Below are 7,352 nucleotides of genomic sequence, written 5' to 3'. Positions count from 1 at the left end.
AGATTAGAACTATTCTTACCTTTGTATATTCCCAAGCTTCATGAATAATCCTCTTTAACTTTCAATGAAAGACTCCTCTAATGATCTTGATCACGAACGATTTCTTGAACAATCTCAATCACTACCACAAGAGTAACCTCATGATTCTCTAGGATTCCAATAGAGGGATAGGTGGTATCCAACTATTGGGAGAGAAAGGAGGAGAGAAGAAAATGGTTTTGGAGAGTAGAGAGAATTCTCTTTGTGGCTTAGGGAAAATTTTTCACAATAACACTTGTGTGTTATGTATTGTTAGTATCTGCCCCAAAGGGGCCATAGAGAGGTCTTTATATAGAGAATGGTCAAGCCCTTTTCCTAATCATTTTGATATTTTCCTTTTCTACAATTAATTAATTAATTAGCACTTATTTAATTAATTAGTTTAACTAATTAAATAATACTTAGTTAATTAGTCTAACTAATTAAATAATATTTATTTAATTAGTTAGCAAAAATTAAATAACACTTATTTAAATAATTAGCACAAATTAAACAACTATTTATACATTAAATCCAATTTAATATATATGTATATTTAATTATCATAAACATCGTATGTATATGTGTAATACCTCTCTATTAATTAATTCTTTGTAAATCTAATTCTCTTGAGCTAATTAATTGAATCTTATTCAAATATTACTTTCCAATTTAATTTGAATTATAGATTATATCCATAATTAATTATATATTAATCACATTAATATATGATTTCCTTAAAAGAATTTGAACAATTCAAATCGTCCCTCTTAAATATCCTCTAGTGAGCTAACAAGGAGACTTGGTGGACCTGTAGATCAGAAGCTCCAACGATATGAGATTAATTGGCTAAACTCATTAATCAAGTTTATCAATATTTGTTAACTTTGGGTACACTCCACTAAAGATTCACAATTGCACTCTTCTCACTATAGATATATTTATGTGTCCACGGATATAAACCAATAATAGCAACTTAGTCCTTCACGATTGTTCGTAACTTTAACTAGGTTAAATTATCGTTTTACCCTTGGATTACTTTTGACTTCTTAAGTACTAGTGCTCCTCTAATTCACAGCCTATTTATAGTCCAACCAATAAACAGAAACCCCTCTCGGTCTTGTCCCTAAGGCGGAAAGGAATGAATTTCATCTTGTATTATTATGTTCCCAGCTCCCTACTCGATTTTGTCCTAAAAATGGTAGGCATATTGAGTCGGTGAACGGGCCACCCTCACCCATATAAATAAAAGGAAAATCCCTTGTGAACATGAGTTCATAATATACTTAGGATTAAGACTAAGTTGTCTAGGTCAACCTATAAAAATAGGAACATAACTAGTTAACGGTGTTACATCTAGTGGTTATTATTTCACGGTCCAATCTTATGCAAACTTATTGTATAGGATACCCCCACTAGCATGTCAACTACACGAATGCGTTGGATCATTGCATTTGTATAAAATACAAAGTGGATCATATCCATAGTATTACCAGGATAAGATACCCAACCTTATCTCTATATCATTAACTCTTTAGGCTGTATCTTGAAAATTGATCCATGTTTGTCTCCACATACAGTTCAAGATTCATGAGGCAACCTTAGATGTTAGTTTATTGGATTTAGAGTTATTAAGAAAAAATAGACAAACAACATAAACAATAACATTTATTGAATTAACATCTATAACTATTTATTGATGATGGTCAATTAATAACATTTACTATCTACGAGTTTTAGGGCATAAAACCCAACAGTGAGTTGGGGCATCCTATGCAAAATATGTTTGCATAAGACTGGACCATGAAATAGTCATTTTTCTTTATAATGTCGTTACCCGTTAAAACTGACTATTTCAACTCAATGACCTAAGGTAACTCGATCTCAATCCTGAGCTAACTATGAATTCCTGTTTATTTGGGATTATCCTTTAATCTGCTTGGGTGAATGGCTCAATATCACCACTCAATAAGCCTCCCATTTTAGGGATAAGACCAGGTAAATAATGGGAGACACCTGCAAGATAGAATTCACTCCTACCCATTTTTAGGGATAGTAGATACGTTGTTTCCTTAAAATGATGTTGATTTTAAATTAAATTGTTTTTCTTTTTAAAGAAAAATCAATTTAAAATGAAATTTTTGCAAGTGGGTTTTTCCAACCCTTTACATCTTCAATGTCCGCTCATTTCATGGAAGTTTGGTGTCAAACTAACATGCAATGTGATTGCATGCTGAATTGTTTAAAATCACATTCACTTTACCAAGATTGGGCTGGATGTATACACATCTTAATAATGAAGAAGAAGTTCTTCATCTTCAAGACACCAAAACCTCCCCGATCTCCAAATCTTCCTAAAATTCAACCTCATTTTTTAAACCCTATGTTTTTTTTTTTTTACTTTGAACAAACATGCTAGAACTCTAGAATTAATGTAGTTATAGTGTTTAGGATCCTAATTGCTTCCGCATGTTGAATGTCAACACCATCAATAACAAATGAGAGGAGGCTTCCCATTGATAAAATAACCAATGTGGGATTCCCTTTTTAATATTTCTTTCATTTTAAAAATAAATTTTCACTAACACCACCAATAGTGGCGACACCTCCAACTTCAATTCTATCTTCATCCCTTGCTATGTTGGACGTGGCTCTCCTTTCCTTTTACAAAAACATCCCCACTAACTTCGGCTTCGATTCCTTCTCCATCAATTTCATCTATTACTCCTTCGAAGCCATCAGTGAACATTCAAATTCCATCTTCTTTTATCTCAACTCCTCTGACATATGCTCTATCGCTGACCTCAACTCCTAGCGATGGTGCTTTTGTGAACAGAACTTCTATCTCTGAATCTGAAGGAACTCTAACTAAGGAAAGATCCTTGAGCGGAAGTAAGATAGTCCCATTTTCCTCTTTTCATTAAGTATAAGTTTTATAGTTAAACAAGAACAAGATACACATTTACATAAATTATAGTATGCAATACTAAAGGAAAACTTAGGGTTTCACAAACCCTTACCTTTGAAGAATACTTTCTTAAAGAATCCCTCGAACAAGTCACAAACGAATCTCCTTCTCCAAACGGGCACCTCCACTTGAGAACCCTTTATATTCTCTTGGGACAAAGAATTTAAACAAGAATTGTGGGCTTTGCTTGAATCCTTAGAAGAGGGAAGGGAGATGGAGAGGAGAAGAGGGACTTTTCAGAGAACTTTTCTCTTCTATGTATTTCTTTTCAGCAAGAACTCCTCAGTCATCCATGGAGAAAAGATGAATCCAACACTATCTATCTCTCTAACCCCACATACTTGACTAAGAGAAATTAGGGGGAGGGAGTTGTAACTCCCTCTCTTTAATTAATTAATATTAATTTAATAAAATAAAATAAATAATAATTATATATATAATAACAACCTTATTATATTTTTATGTTATATCCCATATAACACATAATCTATAGTTACATATTGTATCAAATATAATATAACCTATAGATGTATTTTCTTTCAACCATACGTGGCATTTAATATAAATCACATTTATATTAAATTCAATTATATGAATCTCATTCATATAATTAATATTTGAATCATATTCAAATATTTAATTCCTTTCAACTTATTTATGGTATTTAATATAAATCATATTTATATTAAATTTAATTACATGAATCTCATTCATAGAATTAGTATTTGAATCATATTCAAATTCCTCTCAAATTACCTTATATTATAATGTATCAAATACATTATATTAATTATATATCATATATAATTAATTTAATTAACTATATTGTATATAATTAATTCCCTCAATTAATTTGAACACTTCAAATAATCCAAAAATAATTCTCAACTAAATCTCTGTTGAGCTACAAAGGGGATCTTATGAACCTGTAGATTGAAGCTCCAACGGTACTCGAATAATTAATTAAAATCTTTAACTAAATTACCCAACATCCATTAACTACCGGTCATTCTACTAAAGACCGACAAATGCACTCTTCGCACTATAGATAAATTTTTGTATCCATTGGATATAACCAATCAACAGTGTGATGACCCTTCACAAATTGCTCGAAAGTACAGCTGGGCTAAAAATATCGTTTTGCCTTTGTAGTTACATTTAACTCCTTAAGTACCATTGATCCCTCTAATGAACAATAAGTCATAGTCCAACTATGACCAAGTCTCTCTTGGGTCAGAAGAGATTGTGGCCACTATGTTCAAACCCTGGAGTCAGCCCTTAAAGGAGCAATTTATCTACTTGTCCCTGTATCCAGGAATGAGTGAAGTCTGTCTCGTGTAGCTGTGTTTCCAGCTCCCCAATCAGATGAATCCCCAAAATGGTAGGTTTCTTGAGTTGGTAATCTGGCCACTCTCACCCATACAAAACAAAGAACCGTCTTCATGAGTAGAAATTCACAACTCACTCAAGATTCAGGTCATGTCAACTATGGTCATCCTAGTGAAATGTAAGCATCTATTATTAACAGTGTTATATGAAGAGACTAATCATTTCGTGGTTCGGTCTTATACAAACTCTTTGTATAGGATACTGATGACATGCAGAAATGCATATCATCTTAGGCCTTTTATTTAGAATTATGAGGGCTGTTAAACAGAATATGCGGCAATTATGTTAGGAATTCATGAGAAAATGAGTTTGCGTCATTCAGCATGAAGAATCTCGGCTAATCCACTATAATTGGTTATTATGCGTTCAATTGTCCATTTTTGTAGCTAACGCAGAAAGTGAACTTAAACGCGGAAGTCGGGCTATCGCATAGACGACCACATGCGGAGAAACTCTCCATCTCAAAGGCGAGCACATACGATCAACGCATGGGTGTTGCATGCGTCCATCACATAGGAGTTGTGATCGTCAATTGATTGCGGTCATCGTGTAGAAGTTGTGGTAATTAAGCGAATGTGGTCACTGCATGATTACGGCTACATGATAAACCATAATAGTGGTATGACCGCAAGGTTGGTGGAATGAACGCATCAACGCACATCTCAAGAAAAATAAAAGATGATGTTGATATTTCACCTACCACGCCGTTAGCAACAGAGATTCAGAAAAAGACTAACGCGCCACAAATGTCAGAATCAGAACAGTCCATCAATGCTATCGGCGATCAAGCTCTATAAATAGAAGTCGATGAGCAGAATTTCAGATCATTCAGGGCTTTCAACCAAGGTTTGGGATCCAAGGTTTTCATCCAAGGTTCCCTACCTTCGGGTGGATCCTTGTGATCCAGGTCAACACGTTAGAAGAAAGCTTCAGAATTCTTCATCTCCTTCATCCATTCCGAGTGATGACCGAAGCCTTCGTCAGAGCTAGATCTCGAGAGAGTCAGCTCCACCGCCCTTCCATGGCACCACCGGCAGCCTTGACACATGTCTGCTGGAAGCAAGACATTGCTTCCAGCTGGTCATTTCATTTTCTCTTCTTTTCTTATATTGTATTGTATTACATTTTGGATTAAGAAAGTAATACAATGTGTATTCAATGCATTTCTATGTTTTATTTGATTCCATCTCCATCTTTCTTTTCTTAGCTTCTTTAACTTTCATTACATCACTTAGTGAGATTGCTAGAGTATCGAATACTTAATCATGCGACATAGAAATATGAAGCATGTAGCAAACCACCGGAAGGTGTGCGTTGCGTGAATGTTATGAAAAAACCTTATTTGCTTAGTGTGAAGATGTGGCAGTGCTTGTCTATGAGTAAAGTCAGCAACAACTAACTGCCCGGGAAGGTAAGTGGTTGGTTTCATTAAGCATTGTAAGCTAGTGTTCACTAGAGATAGGAATAATCTTGCATCAGCCAAGTTTATGTGATTACCTTGTCTTATGAGTGCATCATTCATCATTTAGGCATACTTGGAAGAATAGTCTAAAATCCACATCTAAGTCTCAAGAGAGCGGATTGGAGCGCATAAGCAAGAATGGGGAACTTAGGAATAAACTTCATTTACTATCACACAGCGTATGCACCCTACGGTTAGGATATTACATGCGTTCAGAAGTAGGATACAGTGGTATGCGGCTATCATGCTCATGTGGCGAAAGCAAATGAGCGGGTTATGGAAACTTAGGCATAGGCTTCTTGGCGCTATCACGGATACACCGCATACGTCCTAGAGTTAGGCTCAAGTGTGTGTAGCATGATCGCATAGTTTGTGTTGGCTGAAGTTGCCCTTGCGGTCAATCTTAAGGGTTGCGATGAAGACATCCTCACATTTTATCTATTTTCCATCCATTTACTTCATGTCAACAATTGTTGTGTCTCTACCTCTCATTCATACTTCTCATTGTGTTTTCTATTAGTTAGGAGTACGAGTAGGTTGTAGCTTAAAACCTCCCATCATTCTTTTATTCAACCACCACATATACATCACCGCATACATTTAGCTACAAGTCCCTGAGTTCGACCTCGGATCACCCGAGAAACTTGTGTCTGCATTATACTTGGCGTGAGCACAAAAAAACTTGTGACAGGAACGCATGGCCATCACATACATTCGTTAACGCATAGTATCATTCTAACGCATAACCACCGATGCATGAGAATCAACGCATACCTTAAGATGTGCATCGCATATTGTGTCCACGTAATTTTAGTCATCAAGTCTTTGACGGCTAATTTTTCGTCACCAGATACCCCAGTTCACATATCTCCACATGAATGATCAGGATCAGATCATTTGTTGCACTTTACAATACTTGTAACACCTACAAAGTAGGTCGTGTCCGTAGTGTCACTAGAATAAGGTACCCAATCTTATCCATCTACTACAGACCGTTTAGATTATTGTTTAAACAAAATCCACTTATATGTCTCTACATACTTGTTTAAATTACATGAAATAACCTCGAATCTTAATTTATTGGATTGAGTATATGCTTATAAAATAACACTTATTTTATTAAGTACAATATGTTTATACAAAGTTTACAAACTATGAGATTACAAGAGATTTAGAACATTAATCCCAAAAATCTCCTACTTGTCCTAAAGCTTAGGGAGCCTAATGTACAATACAAATAAAGTATAAAATCACATTAAACCAGGGCATACACTATACCCCAGTAACATCTCCCATTTTCCCTAGACAATATGCCAAATATCTCGTAGACCAAGACTTTCTAGATGACCCTCGAACATTTTAGACGTGAGATTTGGTTACCTAACTAGTCAACTGTGTTACATCTAGTGGTTACTATTTCACGGTCCGATCTTATGCAAACTCGTTGCATAAGATACCCTCACTTGCATATCACTTACATGTATACTTTGGATCATTGCGTTTGTATCAAATACA

The sequence above is a fragment of the Benincasa hispida genome, chromosome 4, assembly GCF_027475165.1.
Source record: "Benincasa hispida cultivar pf3 chromosome 4, pf3_genome.v1.1, whole genome shotgun sequence".
NCBI lineage: Eukaryota > Viridiplantae > Streptophyta > Magnoliopsida > Cucurbitales > Cucurbitaceae > Benincasa > Benincasa hispida.
Note: the sequence above shows the minus strand (reverse complement) of the source record.